Below are 21,416 nucleotides of genomic sequence, written 5' to 3' on the forward strand. Positions count from 1 at the left end.
TGATTATTTCTTACATTAAATTTCCCTCATTGTGTGACGATATGGAAATACATATATACCCACACATGTGTGAGCTGCTCTACTGTAATTAATGATGCACTTTTATTCTCTATTATTGTGCGGAAAACATTCTGACACAAAATAAATGAAGCATAATCATTCAGAGTAATGACTCGAATGTACTGATTAATGATATGATACCAGATAGCTTTTCTGTTCTTTAGCTGAATTAAAACATTTACTGGGAATCGTAAGGGCATCCCCTAAATGAATGTTTTCTAGGTAATCATTTAACCTTACGGAAATCACCTACCCTACCACCTACCCTACCATCATCGAAAACAAGTTCCCAGCAATTGTAAAATGTACCATTATTTTATGTGCAAGAAACTAAACCTCTGTCAAACTGGTATACAATGCTAAGTTGCCTTCAGAGATGTTACAATGTGTGTGAGGAGAATCCTGGGGGAGGGAATGTGCAGATACAGGGCATTCTATTCCCAAAGGACTCAATAAAGGTTAATTAAATAAACATTTTTAAAATGTTGCAACAAAATATTTTCAAATTTTTTAAATTTGAAGTAGGCCAGTCACAAAAAAACTGTTATGACTTCACTTATATGAGACACCTAGAGTAGTCAAACTCATCAAGAGAAAGCAGAATGGTAGTTGCCAGGGGCTGGAAGGAGGAAGGAACAGAGAATTATTGCTTAAGGGTACAAAGTTTTAGTTTTGAAAGATGAAAAAAGTTCTGAAGATGGAGGTGATAACTGCACAAAATCTGAATATCCTTAACGCCACTGATCTAAACAATTAAAAGATGGTAAGATGGTAAATTTTATGTGTATTTTATCACAATTAAAAATAATAATAAAAAATATCTCCACAAGAAAAAAACAGTATGCAAAACAAAATCACAAGACAATGAAAATCTTAAGCTAGGAAGTACCTAAATTCAACCCAGCCAATTAGCTAACTTGATAAGGTAACTTTTCCTGAAAATTTTCTATTTTTGAAAAAACATTCAGTCATCTCTCGCTGGACTAAAGAGAAAGTTCTATACACTGACTCCTGAGGCTGGCACTGTTGTAGTCTCTGCAACACAAAGATGTGCTCAGACAGTGGTTTAACACATTTAATCTACCATCAGAATCACCAGTGGGCTTTTAAAAGATTTTTCTGACACTTCATACCCAATGGGAAGGCCACAATGCAAAAAAAAAAAAAAAAAAACAAAAAAAAACAAAAAATAAAATAAAGTTTTGGTGAAGATATAGAGAAACTGAAACCCTGCACTGTTAGTAGAAATATAAAATGTGTAAAATGGTGCAACTGAGATGGAAAACACTATGACATTTCCTCACAAAATTAAAAAAGAACTACCATATTATCCAGCAATCCTACTGCTGGGTATATATCTAAAAGAATTGAAAACAGGGTCTCAAAGAGATGGTTGCACACCCACGATCATAGCAGCACTATTTACAACAGCCAAGAAGTCAAAGCTCCCCAAATGTACAGTGACAGATAAACAGATACACAAAATGTGGTATATACATACAATGGAATATTATTCAGCCTTAAAAAGGAAATCCTATCACATGCTACGACATGGATGAAACTTGAAGACATTATGCTAAGTGAAATAAGCCAATGACAAAAAGATAAATGCTGTATATTTCACTTATATGAACAATCAAAAATAGGTAAATTCATAGAAACAGAAAACAGACTGCTGGTTACCAGGGCCTAAGAAGAGGAAGACATGGGGAGTTGTTTTAATGGATATAGTTTCAGTTTTGTACAATAAAGTTCTGGGTATCTGTTGCACAGACAATGTGAATATAGACTACTGAAATGTATGTTCAAAAATGGTTAGATGGTTTTTAAAAAGTAATCAATCCAAAGACTTCCTGATCCCCATCACAAACCTACTGATAGGTTTTCCGGAGATTGGGTTAAAATACTAGTATGTGTAAAAAGCTCCCCAAGTGAGAGACCAAAACCAGCAGACAGAGATCTATCAATTTTATCAGTTTCTTAACTCAAAGACAATGGCAGCCATGGTGAACCTTCAGTTTGTTTTTAACAAATGTTTATAGGTGTATGTAAAATATTTCTTATAATGGAAATTGATTATCTTACAAACGTCACTAAAAATGGATGAATTTTGGGGCTTCCCTGGTGGCGCAGTGGTTGAGAGTCCGCCTGCCGATGCAGGGGACATAGGTTCGTGCCCCGGTCCGGGAAGATCCCACATGCCGCGGAGCGGCCGGGCCCATGAGCCACGGCCGCTGAGCCTGCGCGTCCGGAGCCTGTGCTCCGCAACGGGAGAGGCCACAACAGTGGGAGGCCCGCGTACCGCAAAAAAAAAAAAAAGATTGAATTTTAATACTGATACTTATGACAGAAGAGACAAAGGCAGTCCCTTCAAGTCCCTCTACAACAGTTCCTCTCGTTATCACTGCACTGATACCAACGGGTGGAGCCCAGGTCCACTGACAGCAGTATCTGCTTTACACTTTTGGTTTAGGAAGAGCCCCAAGTCTTCTTTTGCATCTGTGGAGTCCAGAGAACTCCTGGTACCCAACTACCATCGTGGGCCAATCCTGGTCCAGACAGTTCTAGAAAACTAGAAAAGCAATTATAGAGCAAAGCAGTAAAATAGGCAGACAAAACAGGTCTCACAACCTAGCTCTGCCACTTAACTGCTAGGTGATTTGAGAAAGATACTGAACCTTGATTATTTCATGGAGGAATAACAGGAATAATAATCACAGATTTATTATGAAGATTCACCGGGATGATATATTCAAACCACTTGGCACAATAAACAGTGCAAAATAGGTATTCGGTCATTAGTAAATGACGCTATCTCTACAGTTGCCTCATCTCCTTTTTTATTAAAAAAATTACTTTAAGTACTATAGATTTCAGTACAAATCACTCTCTATGAATGCACCGATTTTTGTCTCTACTTCTAAATTACAACCTCAAGGACCATGTTTAATATGTTTTTTCTATGTTCCTTAGAGCTCATCACATGGTATTAAGCAACCAGGTATTTTATTTATCAACTCAACCATTCACTCAACAGGTAATAATTGCACATGGATTTGCCATGTGCAAGGCACCGTCCCAGGCATAGGACATACACTGATCTCTACCCCTGAGTTTACAATCCATGCTCAACAAGATCTAGTGTGTTTTACTGAATTATTCATTGGAACAACAGAACCACATACATATATACAGGCGTGGAAAGCCTCCTTCAAACGCATTTACAATAACCTGTTCCCTTACTCCACTCCTATCAGAGAATAAGTCACCTTATTTAATTGTTATACTAATTTCAACTATATAGATTATAGAATCTCTTGTTCCAGCAACCTCAACTACTGGGATCTGTCTAAAAATGAAAAATGTCTATATGTGCCTCAAGAGCTTGTAAAAGAGCCAATCAGAATTTTTACCCTAACTAAAAGTATTATACGGCAAAATTGTTGATACAAGAACAAAAGAAATTCACAAAACCATATTTATGCATGATGCTGTAAAATATTTCAATATATTTACAGATGGAGCTTTCTTTCCAATTCCAGAATCACCTTTTCTCATGTAAAATTTCTTCTAGTTAGGAAAAAAGCATAAGTGAGCTAAAACAGAAGTGTCTTGAGGAAATCACACTGTATTGCAAGTAGCTAAGAAAGAGATTACATGTTATTAAACTAACGAATCTGTCAATAAAGAAAAAAAAGCATAATTTTCTCCATTTGTTCAGCACCATCCTTTCTTCCCCTCCAACCCCACCTCATGGGCCCCAGCCCAAGATTCCACACTACGAGCCGCCTTAGACTTCTACCCCTCTACCAAATACAAGATGTTTTTAGTGAGGATGAACATGCACATATTTTTGTACAAGATGAGTATCTAGTTTGCTATTTCTGGCAAACGACAGAGAATGTCCAAGGTTGTCAGTGCAACTTTTATCTCCTGTGATTTAACTGGACCTTTAGCAAGCACAAAAATATTGCAAAGGAAGAAAAGGATTTTTTTTTCCCCATGGCTAAATAAAGCAAGCCAGGGAGGATTTTCTGAGGTGGGGGACACTGACAGACCTTCAGCCAAGAGTTCGGTGGGTAAAAAATTTTCAGAGAGGAACATTAGAAAATAAAAGAATTCTTATTTTTGCATTAGGTAAAGCAAAGTAAGACACGTATAGGCAAAGGAAAGAAAAATATTTCAACCAAGGTAACAATATAAAACTAAAACATAACAGTGACTGAGACAAGAAGTTTAACTTTACGTGTGTGACAATACTGTAATGATTTAGACAATGTACACCAAAGTATACAGTGGACTCCTGTATATGCTGGCATTAAAAAGGTGTGGCTCACAGAACAGGTCTCATTTCTAAATCAATTATTAGCTGTTTATAAAAAGTAATGATAATTTAGACAGTCCAACTGATTTCATTTCAACAAACATTTCTTGAATACATTTGTCATGTCCATAGCTCAGCAAGTGCTCCAGAACAGAGATATGTAAATCCAAGTCCAAGATGTGTTTTAAGTAACTCAGATCATCATTTATTTTCAAAAGTTTGTGCAGTTCATGATGAAATACATATGAGGTTTGACCTTATTAACTTGATGTTCTGTAGCTCAAAAATAGTTGAATAATGGTAATTTCATATGGTTCAGCCTGATATGATACCTATCAGTGAAAAACTAACAAAACAGCTGTGAATCAGAAGTCTAGGCAAAATGCCTCTTTCTGACATACAGAAAGTACAAAAATTAAAATGCAAACAAAAGAAATCATTCACTTTTGACTTTGGAAAGCAGGACAGCTTCTCGGAGCAGATGGCGTATGAACTAGGAATCAGGTTTTGAAAGTTGGAATAGTTAGAAGAGGGAATAGAGTGGGGAGGGAAGTAGCAGATGGGAATTTTAAGCTGAGGAAAAGCAAGAACATAAGCACAGGATCATAAAGTGTAACAGAATAATTCAAATGACAGAATCATGTATTTTAATGTCACAGAACAAGTACAGAAGGTTCACTATTAAAAAATAATTTATATTCAATTCACTTGATGAATTGGATGTTATGTCTCAAAATCCAATTAAAACCTGGGATTCTGAAACAAATATAAAGGTTTTCTGATAAACAATAAAAGGAAATTGAAATAAGAGCGTCAAGTCAGTCACTTCCTATAAAAGGGCTGCAAACATTCTCAAGTTCATAGACGTCTCAAAACAATACAATACACTAAAAGCTCCCTGCTCTGCCTCAGATGCAGCAAAACCATGCATTAGATGATACTGTTTTCTGTTCGGTGATGGGCAACAGATTTCCCCTTGACTATCGTCCTTATGGATGCCTCTGCTTCTGCTTCAAACATCAGGGTTTTAGAGAGGCCCCATTGGATTTAAAGGCCAAGCTCTTCCCTCCACTGCACTCACAAATCACTGCAAGTAACCATTATAAACTTACCATGGTACTGGCCAACTTTAATAATCACGAGAACTTACTGAGTGCTTTGTGGGAGCGCTGGCTTTTGCATGGTTATGAGGATGGTAATGAAATCTAATCTACTGCTCCATTACACATATTATTCTTAGCCACAATAACAGTGTTCCGTTTACGCTTTAGGACTGTATTTAAATAGATGGTCTAGGAAACAATAAGGCCTAAAAGAATACTGTAGGTGTATTCCAAATTTAGAGTGAGTAGGAAATATCAGGGGAATTTTATCAGCTCCATCAAGCAATCAAACACTCGGAGCCAGCAACATAAAGAGGCCAAGAAAACGGGGGACGGGAACTCTCCTTATTAGAGAGTCTGTGAGCGAATAAAAATATTAATCAAGAGACACATAAAAAGACTTTTAATTATAGTTTGGCAGGAAGCTTTTTTTTTTTTAAGAGAAACATTTAATGCTATGCTAGTTATACTTCATAAACACTGGACCCAAGGGGTATAATATATATATTATATCGTGACTAGTTAGAGAAGCAAGACCCAAGGGATACATACCTATCGTGACTAGCTAAAGGACAAAAGAAAGAATGGAGTTAGGGGACCAAGTAAAGGAGGAATGAGACACACACAGAGAAAGACACAAAACACCAAAGAAGTAGAAATATAAGAGGAAAGCACCTATAATCAAACCCACATGAACACAGAACAGCATTCTCATTTCTCAATCTCTCCAAACATTTCTACTGACGACTAAGAGACGTCTATCTTACTATCATGAACATATGCAAAAATGGAGATACCTCATCATCTGCCCCAAGGCGCATGAGGAACTATGCTAAGGAATAAATGTAAAAACCACAGTGCAGAGGGTTCTTTCCCAACTAAAGCCCATGACGACGTTAGAGGCTCCAGCAAGAAGGATGGAACCTGGACTTCTGGAAAAGTGAGATATTCCTGTTATTAAACCTGCTGGAAAATACCAAAATGTTGTAAATTAATTGTCGCACATACGCTTGAGCCTGATACCATACTTGTTGAACAGAAGTTCCAGGCGGTGACCTTAATTTGTGAAATATAACCGCAAATTTCTACAATTGTATCTTCACTTGGACTTTTAGGTTTAGAGAATGAGACTGCAATTGTTTCCATAAAAATATTCTCCTACAGTTTTACGTCAATTTTGGATTGTTTTTTTCTCATCTGATAGTTGGGCTTGGTTGTGGTTTCTAACGTAGAAGGGGTAGGAGATGAATGATAACGCGTTTCCAGAATTCAATGTAAACTCAAACTTGGCAGTGAGGAGGCCCACCAGGGCACACGACTCTGACCGTCTGCACGTTCTCTGGAAACTGGTTCCCCTTCCCAAGTGGCTATTTGTGGGGACTCTAACACCTGAGTCCTGGGCGGTCTTGAAAGCATTCAGGCAGCCAGCTTCCCGGACCCCGTCACTGCTTTTGAGGCCGAGTGAGAAGGCGGTGGTAGAAAGGCCCGAAGAAGGGCTGGCGCTACGTAAAGACGTGAAGCAGATGGGGGCTTCCCTGGTGGCGCAGTGGTTGCGCGTCCGCCTGCCGATGCAGGGGAACCGAGTTCGCGCCCCGGTCTGGGAGGATCCCACGTGCCGCGGAGCGGCTGGGCCCGTGGGCCATGGCCGCTGGGCCTGCGCGTCCGGAGCCTGTGCTCCGCAGCGGGAGAGGTCACAGCGGAGGGAGGCCCGCATACCAGCAAAAAAAAAAAAAAGACGTGAAGCAGCAGGCGTGGTGGGAGCACTGGAGCCCGGACAGGAACACTGGCCGCTGCCACCAGGCCTGACTTACCACAAGGCCTGACTGCCTCTGCACCACGGATGAACGTCAATGAAGCTTCCACGGAAAAACCACATTCACGGAGAGGAGAGCGGGAGTCAGCGAACTTCTCCTGTCAAGAGCCAGAGAGTAAATATCATTGGCTGTGTAAGCCAAAGGGTCCACAGCAGCCACGGACAATAATACTTAAACAAACGGGGTGGCCGTGCAGCAATAACGCTCTTTGTAAAAACGGGCCGTGGGTCTGGCATTGACTTCGTGACTCTCCGAAGCTATTTTTCTGGTTAACACTCTCACAGCCTTGCTTGGGGGACGATGAGTCCTAGCAGCTATTATGTCATTTGGGTGCAATGATAACAGTAACGAGCATGGCTGTGCCTGCCCTGCCCAGAATTTCTTAACCACTTGCTGTGGAGCAGACACTGAGTTCACTGGATCCACGCACCTCCTTGAGGTAACTACATCATCCGTATTTCCACATACAGATATGGCAGCGGCCTTAAACGCTGCAGAGACTAAATCCAAGACCTCCGTGACTCTGATCCGTTGCTGCCATCTACTAGCCAGCCAGCTTCTCACTTCAGAGCTCGCCACAATCAACGGGGAGCTTGTAAAAATGCCCATTCCTGGGCCTCACATCCAAAAGGTTCTGATGTAGTCATGTGGGGTTAGGCCCAGGACTCTGCATTTGAACACATACTTCTCGTTAAGTCTGGTGCAAACTGTCAGTAGAACCAACCCTGAGAAACACTGCAATCCCATGCATCTTCCAAGCAAAAAGCCAAGTATCTGTACTGGAATAGGGATTGTCAGTGCCTGCTAAAACCATACTTGAAGTGGATGATTAGCCTCAGTGAGGAAAAGCTGCAGTAGATTTCAGGCTAAACTTTACTTTCGGCCTGCTTTCTATTTTTTTATGAATTAAAATTATGAAAACTATACTGAGCTTTTAATATTTTATATAAATGTAAAAGTGCTTTAAATTTTAAAAACCAGTTTTTGTTTAACAAAAAATAAGCTAAACAAATCACTGATATTTTAAGCACAGAGAGAGGTTGATGATCACCTGCCAACAGGTAATCTTTTGTTTTAAACACGTAAACCCATTATACCTCTCTCCTGTATCTTCCAAAACACATACTGTCTAGAACATTCTACTTATGTGCCCCTGAGGATGCTGGAGAAGAACTATGACGTTTTGGGCAACAACTGCACTTGGAGTTAATTCTGACAACACAACTTGTTGAGTAAGTAACGGAAAGCCTGGCCCAACGTGCAAGTTCAGATCCAAAGCAGCAGCTCTATGAATTCTGCCATCAGTAGCACAAGGCACAGAAGCTTGGCCACCAGCAAGAGCACGTGATGTGAATGTTGACACAGGTCCTCTGTCAGAAGTTATGTAGGTCAGAGACAAGACAGCAGAATGGCTTCAAAAAAAAAAAAAAAAAAAACTTGGCAGGGTTTTCTCACCTCTGAAAGCAGCTGATGTCCCTGGGCCCTAAGAAGAGAGCCTCAGGTTCCCTGTAAAGAGTCTAGAATCTTCTGCATAAGCAATCTCACAATAGCAGAGCTGGGGGGAGCCACACAGTATGGAGCGGGGGCTCAACATTTATACAACACATATCTGGGGGATCCAAGTATGAGCCAAGATACACGCTGAGTGCTAGGGCTAAAACACTGATTAAAATGTACTCCCTGTTCTCAGGAAGCTTAAAATCTGAGAGAAGTCAGGTTCCTAGCCCCAGTTTGTACCAGCTTCTGGTCCTCTCATTAAAATTCCTGAGCCTCAGGGGTTTTTTATTTGTAAATTAGAGACAGAAAGTTCTTCCACTGTTAGCATTAAATGAGAATCTCTGTAAAGTGTAAGGTACTGACACATAATGAATTGGTGTTCCTCAGTGCATTGCACAGAGGAGGCCAGACCTGGGCTATCAAGGAAGCCCCACCGAATACACAAAGAGTTAATGAGCAGAAAAGGATGCACCCAGGTGCATCCTCAAGCAGGCGAGCACTCATGAGGGCATGATCCGGGGTGGTTTTACCAATATGCTCTTATTCTTAGCAACTTCACAGGGATGAGTGATTGGAGGAGGGGGCGTTACAGACTGGGGACAAAGTATGGTCCCGCTCGCTCTCTCTCAACATCAGGGGAATCTGCTAAAAACTCCACGAAAGATGGCGAGAACAGGCCCAAAGGCCCAAGCAACTCTTATTACTGAGTAAATCATCTGCTCAGAAATTCCACTAAGGATAAATACCATCCTTCAGAGGAATTTAATCTACCACAGAAACTACTGCGCTGGAGACATTGTTGGCTGCGGCTTTCTTTCTGCTCTAGCACACCAAGGACAAAAAGAAGACGACGAAGGCCATTCAGAAATCAGAGATGGTCGTTAGAAGGTACTTTTGTGCAGATGATTTGGTTTATTAAAAAGAGCACATGGCTGGGATTCTGAACATCTAGGTTACTATGTTTCTAATGTCACTACATAGATCTGCAACCTTAAGATCTCTAAATGACCGAATTTGTTTGTCTGACAAGTTCAGATTCCAATATTAACTCTACCATTTTTTACAAGGTTTTGATGATGGCCAGATAGGATGACAAATGTGAAAGCATTTTAAAGTGTTAAAATCACTCACAAGGAATTATGATTAAAGAAACAAACTTGCACGCATATGGGGATGTTTGAAGACAATAAGCTTTAATTTTTTCGATTGTATTATAAACAACTGTATTGTGTTCCAAGCTCCTAAGAAATTAGAAACCTGTGCAATAAATTATTCTGCTACCTGCAGTGGAACTGTGCAATTATCATTTGTAAAATTCTCATGTTCTAATCATCAAAAAAGCAATAAAACCCTAAATACAAATCCAAGCTTAATCTCCATAAAATTAACTTTATCTTATTCATAATATAATATATTCATTGCTTTTCAGGTAAATGATGGGGTAAATGAGTCCTATAAACACACACACACACACACACACTCACACACACACACACTCACACACACACACTCAGGTAAATGATGGGGTAAATGAGTCCTATAAACACACACACAAAGAATAAAAAAACACTTCCACCAAACAAAAAAACAAATAAATAAACTGTGGAGAGAAAACACACTAGGTTCATGAATACAATAAATTCTGTCATTCCACTGTAAAAATAGGTGCTACTGTGCTCCCTGTCCAATCTTAAAAAAAAAAACAAACTTCAAAATATGGTAAGAGACTAATTCATATGCCACTATATTTAATGTGTGCACTTAAATAAGCCCATAAAGAAGTATTAGTCATCAGTGACATGTTAAAAATTCCAGCTAATCTAAACTAGACATTTAAAAATGAATTATTTCCAACAAAGACATCACAAGAAAGCTATAGGCTTGTATGTTTTATGCATATGAATATAAAATCATCAACAAAATACAAGCAGACAAAATCCAGCAACATATAAAAAGAATTACATATCATGACAAGTCGGATTTATCTCAGGTATGCAAGGTTGGTTTGATATATGAAAATCAATTAATGTAATAACACCATATCAAAATACTAAAAAACCCCACAAAACACATGATCATATCACTAAATACAGTAAAAGCATCTGACAAAATCCAATCCCCTTTCATGACAAAAACTCAACAAACTAGGAATAGAAGAGAACTTCTTCACGTGCTAAAAGGCAGCTACAAAACACACACACACACACACACACAAATTACATCATACTTAATGGTGAAAGACTAGACGCTTTCCCCCGAATCAGGAAAAAGACAAGAAAGTCTGCTCTTGCTACTTCTCTTAAACACTGTACTGCAAGTTCTAGGCAGAGTAATTAGGCAAGAAAAAGAAATGAAAGCCATTCAGATTGGAAAGAAAGCAGTAAAACTAACTCTATTCACAGATGACGTGATCCTGTATATAAAAATTCCTAAAGAATTCATTTTAAAAATTAGAATAAATGAGCTCAACAAGGTTGCAGGATACAAAAATCATTATACAAAAATCTACTGTGTTTCTATATACTTGCATGAACAATCTTAAAATGAATTTTTAAAAAACTTGTCTACTAGTAGTTAATAACACTGTACCGCACATTTGAAAGTCACTAAGAGAGTAAACCTTCAAAGTTCTCATCACAAGGGAAAAAAAATTTTGTAACTATGTGTGGTGATGGATGTTTAGACTTACTGTGGTGATCATTTTAAAATACATACGAATATCAAATCACTGTGCTATAAATCTAAAACTAATATAGTGTTATGTCAGTTACACCTCAATTTAAAAAGAAAACAATTCTATTTACGATTGCGTCAAAAATAATACTTAAGAATAAATTTAACAAAAGAAGTACAAAACCTACACTCTGAAAACTAGAAAATACTATTGAAAGAAATTAAAGACTAACTGAATGAATGAAAAAAAACATCCCATGGTCACGTTGAATTACAGCATCTTCGTCACAAGTGGCATCTGAGAAAGAAGCTTCCTCACCTGAGAGAGCTGCCAGGGGCCAACTTCTTCTCATCCTACAAGTGAAAAACCAGATACCTTCCTTCTCACTCCTGCACACTTGAGGAAGAGCCAGAATGACGTTAAAGCTGACACAGAAAGACAGAAAGAAACTGGATACATCCTTGATGATACTATTGAGACATTAAACCAAACTAATCCTGAAGACCTACCTCCGTCTGGACTTTCTATGATCAGACCAAAGTCTCCTTTATTATCAAAGCCAGTTTGAGTTCATTTTCTTTACTCCTAATCAAACACATCTTAATTGACTAAATCACAGAGTTAAGAAATGCTAGTGGATAAGTGGAGCAGAAATATAATCTTGGAGGCAAGTGCTGAAACAGCTCTTTTTGAAGAAAGGCAAACTATGTTTCCCCCTAGTGTATTGAATCATGTCTCAAAGCTTCACTCAGAACTCTACTCTCCAAACTTTTTCCAGCTCAAAGATCTTACCTGAGCTCCAGTTCCAGAATTCTAACCACGTGAGCACAGGTCCACTCAAATGCCTACCATCAGCTCATACATAATCTGACCATTACTGAGCTCAGAATCTAACTCCAGATCAGCTCTCCCACAATCTCCCCATGTGAATGGCATCTCCCAATCACCCAACGCTGAAACTTGAGAATCCTCTTTCCTCTCTCCCTCTCTTTCCCTTCGTTTGTACCCTCAGGAGTCAAAACACCCTTCATGAAATGCTCTTAATTCTACCTATTTCTTGCATTCCAAAACGCCCTTATTTCACTCTAGACCACAATTTTCACTTTCTACCTAGTCTCCTTGATTCTAGTTTCTCCTCATTAAACCCAATCCGCATGCTGCTCAGATTAAGCTTTTCGCATTATTTTCACCTCGTTGCTGCCTTCCTCGAAAAGTTCCCTCACTGACTGCAAAGTAGTGCTTCATAATCCACCACCACCCCGAGTTAAGCATCTGCGAAAGATTAAACTAGATAGTGGTAGGAATGGTAATGGCCGTTTCATTTGCCCTGATGAGGTACAAAAAGGTCACCATGGACATCTTTATAGGTGGCTAAATCATCTTTGGGGACAGACTGGGGGCAGTTAACCCAAAACTTGGGAAAGAAAGGTCACTTGTCTCCTACTTTTTCTTTAAGAAAACATTCAATTATTTTCTTCATTTTTCCCATGCTCCTGCCCTTCCGTTATCAAAAACAGGTCTTTCCTCTTCTTTCCACCCCCTGTATGAAGAAATCAGACCCAGTGTCCCTTAGTTCTTACAACTACTTCCCATTTTATTAATCAATGTATTTGACATGGACACTTACACAAATCGAAAAAGTCTCCCACTTTCCATGGAAATTCCATTGTTCTTTTTTTAGTCATCTTTGCTGACACTAATGTCCAAAATAACATGACACAAAGAATAAAGAAATTAAAACACAGAGGTCATAGATTTAGGCAAGGCTGGAGTTCCATTTAATGAAAAAGAACTTTGTAAACTATAAATCACCATAATATAATCATTATCATTTGCTTACAAATAACTTTAAAGAATTAGACTACATTAATTTTCAAAGAATTCTTTTCAAAGAATCCCAGCTCTAGAGTTATAATTCTAAGGTTTTCGAAAATATATCATCATATGCTCTATATATGTATATATAAATACACACACACACACACACACACACACACAGGGTGTCAAGAAATGACTGTAAAATTATATACAGTGAGAGGGACTATTCACCTCAGACCCATTTCTCTAGATAAGTAAAATAAAGAAAAATACAAACTAACATAAAGGAGCATTACTTTGGTTTAAACAGCAATTCACTATTTAAACCACTCTGTTTCAACATAAGTTACCAAGTAAAAACATATGAAAGTCATGCCTTCCTTAGGGAAGAACTAGTTTTCCCAAATATTTCAAAATGTACTAGCTGTACAAGTGAAAAACAATTTTTTTAAAAAAAGCTAAGGGGGGGCTTCCCTGGTGGCACAGTGGTTGCGCGTCCGCCTGCCGATGCAGGGGAACCGGGTTCGCGCCCCGGTCTGGGAGGATCCCACGTGCCGCGGAGCGGCTGGGCCCGTGAGCCATGGAAAGCTAAGGGATAGTCCATATTTAAGTTACACAAACATGTATTCAAAAATTTAAATCGGTAAGTTTTATAGATTCTGATGTAATTTTATATATTTCAGACACATCTCTTACACGTGCATACTAATAAATATTTGTCATACACACACAAATACATACGTACACAGCAGAAAAAGTTTTAAATCTTGTTTATTCAAAGTATTTATACTTTAATCCCTTGAGGGCTGGGAAAGTAAAGGACACTGGTTTTCTTATTAATCACTCTAAAGTACACGGATTTAGAAAACTACAGCTCCTGGCTTTAAAAAGCAAACGCACGTGCCTTTGTGGCGGGGAAGAAACGATCCGAGCACAACTAGCTTCCCCAGCGCTCTGCACTTTCCCTTACAGATCACGTGGGTCATCTCCTTCATCAGATGTGCACTTCTGAGGGGAAAGGACTGGGCCAGGAATCTCCAGAAGGAAGCACAGGGCTGGCACATAGGAGGGACTCAGTAAAAATGTTTTTTCCCACAGCCAGAAAGGCCTTTACATCTATTGGTCTACTGATTCGGCTCCATTTTTTAAGCATTTCTGAAGCTACCTGCTTTCAGCGTTAAATACCCCGCATAAGTAATATATTCTATGATTTGATTATTCTACTCACTGTGTACAGAATTATTTCCTTTCATTTGTTTTATACTTAAATATCTTTCAGATTTCAGAGGAAAACTCAGTTCTACGACAGATTTCTGAGATTTGATCAATTACGTCGGCATTTTATAGGCTCTGATCATATTCCCTCCAGCCTGAAAAGTTCACATTTTTCAAATCCCCAGGTAGAACAAAAATCAGTTCATTTCCCTTTTTTCAAATCCGTATTTTTCTCGAGATGTGATTGAAAACCCCACGTGGGATTTCAGATTAGAAGTGTCAGGGGGTTATGACTGCATTCAGTGAAACTTCAATTATCTAGACTCCTCAAGGAATAAGTCCACCGAGATGACTGAATTTTTGTTACAGTGAACGTTTTCAGTGCCATTATTTTTTATTGTAGCTTTTAAAAGACATGTTTATAAGCTGCGTTACATATTTCCAATTCCTTACAAAGAATGTACTGAAAACTTAAAACTATTCATAGTGACGGGGTTAACCATTTTGAACATGAGTTACAGCGATGACCTCTGACAACCCTCATATCTGATTCCAGAATCGCACTGGGTGTGTTGGGTTGTCTTTAGCATGGTATCATGATACCATCAAGGACACACAGTTCCCCCCACCCCCACCCCCACCCCACACCCGGTATCTCTCACACCTTCATGAAATCCTCTAATGAAGGTAGTGGTTTCCCCACCCAGATTCCTACCATCTTCCATCATGTCATGAGCTCGCTCTTTTGGTCTGAAGAGGCTCAACTTTTACACACACATCCTGAGCAGTTCCTTTCAGTTATGTCAATTTGCTGACAAGTGCTCAGAGGCTGTTTCTGGAGGTTTTCTTCTTCCCCTTTTAATTATAAAACTCGAAAGGTTTTCATCTGAATTGGTGGTACAGAAAGGTACCAAGTTCAAACAACTCCAAAAGTGTGCCTGCCATAAGACAGACTACAAGAGTTCATCATTCTAATTCAACGCTAAGCTGCATCTTAAATTATGTTTACCTTCCTTTGTACCCACTGCCCCTTTCACACTGGCACTCAGCACAGTGCTCAGAAAATCAAAGGGTGACTGACTAGACTGTATTCAGCTACAGGGAAAAGAAAAGGTCCCCCATTTCTCCAACAAAGAAACCACACAGGCAGCAAAGATTACAATCACAAGCCTCAACGCAAATTTCACAGAAACACCTATTATGCAAGATGCATTCTCCATAAAACGTGATCATTAAAGATTCAATTATTTAACTTGCTCTCTTCAGAAAAACTATTTTAAAGGCAGAAACAATGGCCTAGGATTTCCTCCAAGCTTTTTCAAATCAATATTTGTAAATCATGTCTGTTTCCTAGGAAACTCAGCAGGTTAACCTAAGGCAAGGAAACTCTACCAGTGTCATTTTCCTTTTATCCTCGGCTCACATATGTGGTTACTGCCTATTAGAAGAAAAAAATGACCTTCCAGTATCAAAGAAATCACAATGAAATGAGAAGGGAGCTAGAATATCATCTTCCCAGCCTGCTTCTTCTCCTGGGGTGGATGGAAGAACAAACAGAAGAAAAGTCTGCCCAGAGAGCTCCAAAAAGCTGGAAAGCGGTTTATGATCTAGTTCAGTAAGTTCCCAACACAGTTTGTGGCATTTAGCTTAACTAAGTGAAAGGCGAGACAAAAAAATGTTTAAAACCTGGATTTATTAGAAACACTGGGTCAGACATTTCTGAGTTCAAATTCCAAATCTCTTTCCCTGGGTAAGTTACTTCACTACTCTGAACTATGGTTTCTAACTCTTAAAAAAGCAAAACTACCTAGCTCATATTGTGGTAATATAAATTAGATTCAAAATGAATACAAAATACCAAGTTCAGAAACAATTTTGTCTCTGAAGAGTCTCCAAGTGCTATATTCAAAGATGGCAAAACTGGTAGCTTCTCAAAGTCTTTATGCTATTGTTAAATAAGGGTGCGATTTTTTATTTTTCGGGGGGGGGGGGTGGCTTTTTTTTTTTCTCCTCTTAAAGGGTTTACAGGGAGACATGGCATTTACAGAAAGTACAGTGGAGTATCACTTCTACAAACATCGGCAAATGAACTTTTTAGCCCTGAGAATATGGTTAGTATTTATTGTACATCTTTGCTGGGTCCACAGTACCTGGACTTTTTTCTTTAATCAACAACCAAATACAGGAGGAAAACTAAGGCACAAATCACAACATAAATGAGTTTTAAACACGACTGTAGAGCTTGTTGAAACAGTTTCAAATTTCTAAAAGCCATTATTAAATCACAGTAATGTGTAAGGCATCACAACCCTGGCCCAAAGATCCAAACACTACATATGCTGCTGAGATTTGCTGCTTAACAAGATTCAGACACTATATCCCAACATTTTTAACACATTTTTAAGTATTTTTCCAAACATTTAACCACACAGCATACTTTAAAAAATGTTATACATATATTCATGTGCTTGGATGATTTAAATGTCTGCAATTGCAAAGCAACTTTTCTCTAAAGCAGCAACTTAGTATTTTTCCATACTACAAGCCCCAACTCTACAAAATGCTCCTTCCAAATACTTTTTTGAAATACTCCTTTTGACTTATAGGTGCATCTACTGGCCCACCACACAGATATTCAAAATTCAATGTTCTATTCTCTCCCTTTTAAAATACATAAAAATCCAAAAAAGAAACTAAGAAATGGAAACAACTAGCTAAACTAACTTGCATAGGCCACATTCAGCATCTACTACCAAATGACAGACACCGCAGCTCTATATTTCCCTCTGTACCATTCACCTCGTAATAGCCCAGAAATCCTGATCCCAGGAATGTAACCATTTCAGCCATAATACCAAAGACAATTCAGATTTTCAGCTTATCAGTCACAGATAAAGCTGAACTCACTGATCAGATTCTTGAAATTAAACATTGACAAGCGAACATTGCTCCCATTTTAATTAAGTGCTAAAAATGGTCCAGGTTAATTACTAACCATCGGTATTGCTTACCTTCTGGCAAAAGCTTGGTGTTACAAACTGTTAGGCTAATCAAATAATAATTATTAATAATTATTCTTAAATAATAATTATGTAATACACAATTATTTATGTAACTTATTTTTATATTATTTAAATAGTTATATATAAATGTTTAATTGTTATGATTATGAAATTCATTGTTATTATTATTATCACCACTACCATCACCACCAAATCCAGAAGCACTAAAATCTCTGGCATAGATTTTGACTTAGAGCCGTGAGAGCTAAATTTCTGTCTGGGCCCCTGGCTTTACTGCATTCAAGCTCTATAACCTAGTACAAGTCACTTTACCTTTATCTACAGAAGACAGATGATTTAAAGCTCCTTTAAGCTTCCATTACTCTTTAGGCCTCATGCCCTGGAGAGCTGTATACTGAATAATGAATGGCCGTATCAAACCTCATACATGGATTTTGCCATAAGGCAGGAATGCATACTTCCCAGATATTTAGTCAATACCACAGGAAAGAGCCATTATATAAATCAGACCTTGGTAACCTTTGTTTTCAAATTTTTACTCAAGGAGTCTTCATCATAGGCTTAACAATTTTTAGAAAATATTTTGCTAGCTTGTTTATGTAGCACTGAACTATTATTAAGCAATTATGTTCAAAATGTAAAAAGGTTTACATTTAAGCGAACAAGTAAACAAGTTCACATGGGACACTGAATATTTTCAAACCCTTAAAAAGACAACATGTTGGGCTTCCCTGGTGGCGCAGTGGTTGAGAGCCCGCCTGCTGATGCAGGGGACGCGGGTTCGTGCCCCGGTCCGGGAAGATCCCACGTGCCGCGGAGCGGCTGGGCCCGTGAGCCACGGCCGCTGAGCCTGCGCGTCCGGAGCCTGTGCTCCGCAACGGGAGAGGCCACAACAGTGAGAGGCCCGCGTACCGGGAAAAAAAAAAAAAAAAAAAAGAGAGACAACATGTTATATGCTACAGGCCTTGTTTTACAACACAAATGAGTGAAGTTTCATTAACAGGTGTTTACTTTCTAAGGTTAGGAAAGGGTATCTTTATGACTTTTTCTACTGTTGGACTTATATTCCTAATTATTATTCTATAAATGGCTTTAGAGAAATCTCTTTGCAAAGGGTCAAGCCCCATAAGCATACAAACCGGTTACAATACAAATCTTACCTGGCTCAGAAACATCAGCTAGTACCCTCCCACCAAGCAGAAAATGAGTCATAAAAATAGCCTTTCCTCTGACCAAGAGAGGAAGACTAGGAAAGACCATCAAACCAAGGTGCTGGTCTCATACCCAGAGTCTGCAACTCTCCAAGCCTTTCCTCTAGCCTGGCCACATATCATATTCACACCACAAATACCAAATAATCCAGTCAGTAAATCTTGGAGGAGAAAGAAGACACTAATACAGGGTACTAGGGAAGCATGTTCAGCGTACACCCACAACATTCGTTCTTCCCTTTTTGTAAAATTCATCATATTTAATTCAGTTGTTTCACCCGCTAAGTCATGGTCACATAATGGGTGGAGACTTTGTCTATCATCATTCTTGTAATACACCCAGCGTGGTGTGGTGCCTCACACAGGGTAAGCCTTCATTGAAAAAAAAAAAAAAGTGTTGATTTAAACTGGAAATTTCTTTGAAAACACATTCTAACAACAGTTCTAAAGGTGCTGAAATGGTACAAAGCTAACCATAAGATATTACTGTGTTGTCTGCTGAGAAGCACCCAAGGACATGGAGAGCTGCAGGGGTGGGGAGAGAAGATGGTACAGGCAGGTGAGCATGCCTGCTGGCCCCGAGCACTCGGAAAGCCCAGGGCAGAGGGGAGTAGCTGATGCATGCTGGCAGCTATCCACTGGTGACCAAGGACACAGGGCAGTGGAGGTGGACAGTAAGGAGACAGCACACGATGTGACAGAGAGTCGACAGAGAAAATAGGTAAAATGATTGAGCAAATAAGGGCGTATGCTGAGGCTAAGCAGGGCCAGGCTTCTCACTGCTGGAGCAAGTATTTACAAACATAGAAAGGGCGACGGCTAGAAAGACATGTTGGTTTAGAATTGGAAGTATAATTACAAACTTAGTCTTAAATATATATATATACATATATATATATACACACACATAGATGTACGCATAGCTATAGATGAAGTGTTTATGGGTGTGTATATGTGTGTAAAAATGCTTGCATATGTGCATACATGGACGTGTTTCCTAGCATCTGTTGGGAGGGCCCAGATCTTAGTTTCTGAACACCATACAGAACAGGAACCACGGTTACCTGAAGAGATACAGCGTATTGCAAGGATGGGGCAGGGAAAGGGCAAGATGAGCCTAGAACAACTTATTCTGTCACAAAATAAGGAAGTGCTCCAAGATTGATGAGGACGTGTCAAAAGACACACAAGCTACTTTAAAGGGGTCCCCATTTGCCAAATCTGGGACAATATGAGCATCAAAATAAATAAGGATAATAGTGAATCATAATGCCCCGAATAAACTAGAAATCTGTGACACATTAAAAAAAATAAATAAATGAGGAAGAAGGGAAAGCTCTTCCATAAAGGAGATTACTAGTAGAAGGAACGACAGAAAACGAAAATCACCATTTGGCAACTATCACTGTGTTGGCTGATTCAGGCAGAGCCGTCAATGGAGAATAAGCCTGGTGGATGGTGCCTTGATGAGGGAAAGGACCCTGGTGTAATCTCAGATTACCTCCCTTGACAGCGCTAATCAATTACACAGGGGGGAATGGTGACTTTGGAAGGGAAATCCGACATACACTCACATGACCAGCTGATCAAAACTAACAGTCACTAACAGGAAACAATCTCCAAAGTGGCCCAAGCACACCCCCCCCCCCAGAGAACTCTGAAGAACAAAGTCCAAACCTTGAATTAGAGGTATTATTTGGCCAAGTTATAAGTACTTTTTGTATTTGACTTTATAGATCCTTTTGAGGGAAAAAAATAATCACAATTAAGGAAATGTTTCATTGTCACTGAAATGATCCAAAAGGAAAAAGACAACTTCAAAATCACTATGAATATGTATTGATGAGCCATAATTCAATTCTGCCTAATTTCAAAAGGCTTAATCTAGCATGATACCATAAAGTACATTGATTAAACAAATAACTCACCAACACAACATAAGACATACTTTATCATAGCATCACAGTTCACACTGTGATTTAGAGACGACGACAGAAGTTCTGTTAAAGGTTGGTGCCCAGAGAACTCTGAAGAACAAAGTCCAAACCTTGAATTAGAGGTATTATTTGGCCAAGTTATAAGTACTTTTTGTATTTGACTTTATAGATCCTTTTGAGGGAAAAAAATAATCACAATTAAGGAAATGTTTCATTGTCACTGAAATGATCCAAAAGGAAAAAGACAACTTCAAAATCACTATGAATATGTATTGATGAGCCATAATTCAATTCTGCCTAATTTCAAAAGGCTTAATCTAGCATGATACCATAAAGTACATTGATTAAACAAATAACTCACCAACACAACATAAGACATACTTTATCATAGCATCACAGTTCACACTGTGATTTAGAGACGACGACAGAAGTTCTGTTAAAGGTTGGTGAAGTTATTAGTTAAAATATGACACTATAATAGATCCTAAAAAGTTAATTTAATACAAGAAAGGTGAGAACAATTTTCCCAGTGGAATAATTACCTTTCTAAAACTGGGTCATAAAATTGATGTTATCCTGTTATTAAAATACACACACACACACACACACACACACACACATCATACAAAAATAAAGAGGCATATACAGATAAGGAAATTTCCCAGATAAGGTGTTTTTTGGGCTTGTAAATCATCACAGTTGAACATATTTTTAATACATTACTTCAATGATTTGTACAC

The 21,416-nt window shown here is 38.8% G+C and overlaps 1 protein-coding gene across 24 annotated transcripts in view; it reads right to left on the reverse strand.

The window, feature by feature from the left end:
• Positions 1-21,416, reverse strand: part of KLF12 (KLF transcription factor 12) — a 589,904-nt gene that overhangs the window by 399,679 nt on the left and 168,809 nt on the right. For 17 of the 24 annotated variants that reach the window (XR_008619026.1, XR_008619027.1, XR_008619028.1 and 14 more), the window contains one exon: positions 7,299-7,398. The exons of 6 other annotated variants lie outside the window; for them this stretch is intronic. The gene's annotated coding sequence lies outside the window, so the exon portion shown is untranslated. Of the gene's footprint in view, positions 1-6,515; positions 6,589-7,298; positions 7,399-21,416 lie in introns of those variants that run through there. One more of the 24 variants, XM_028497477.2, reaches the window with a different exon arrangement.

The sequence above is a fragment of the Physeter macrocephalus genome, chromosome 13 (genome assembly GCF_002837175.3).
Source record: "Physeter macrocephalus isolate SW-GA chromosome 13, ASM283717v5, whole genome shotgun sequence".
Classification (NCBI taxonomy): Eukaryota; Metazoa; Chordata; class Mammalia; order Artiodactyla; family Physeteridae; genus Physeter; species Physeter macrocephalus.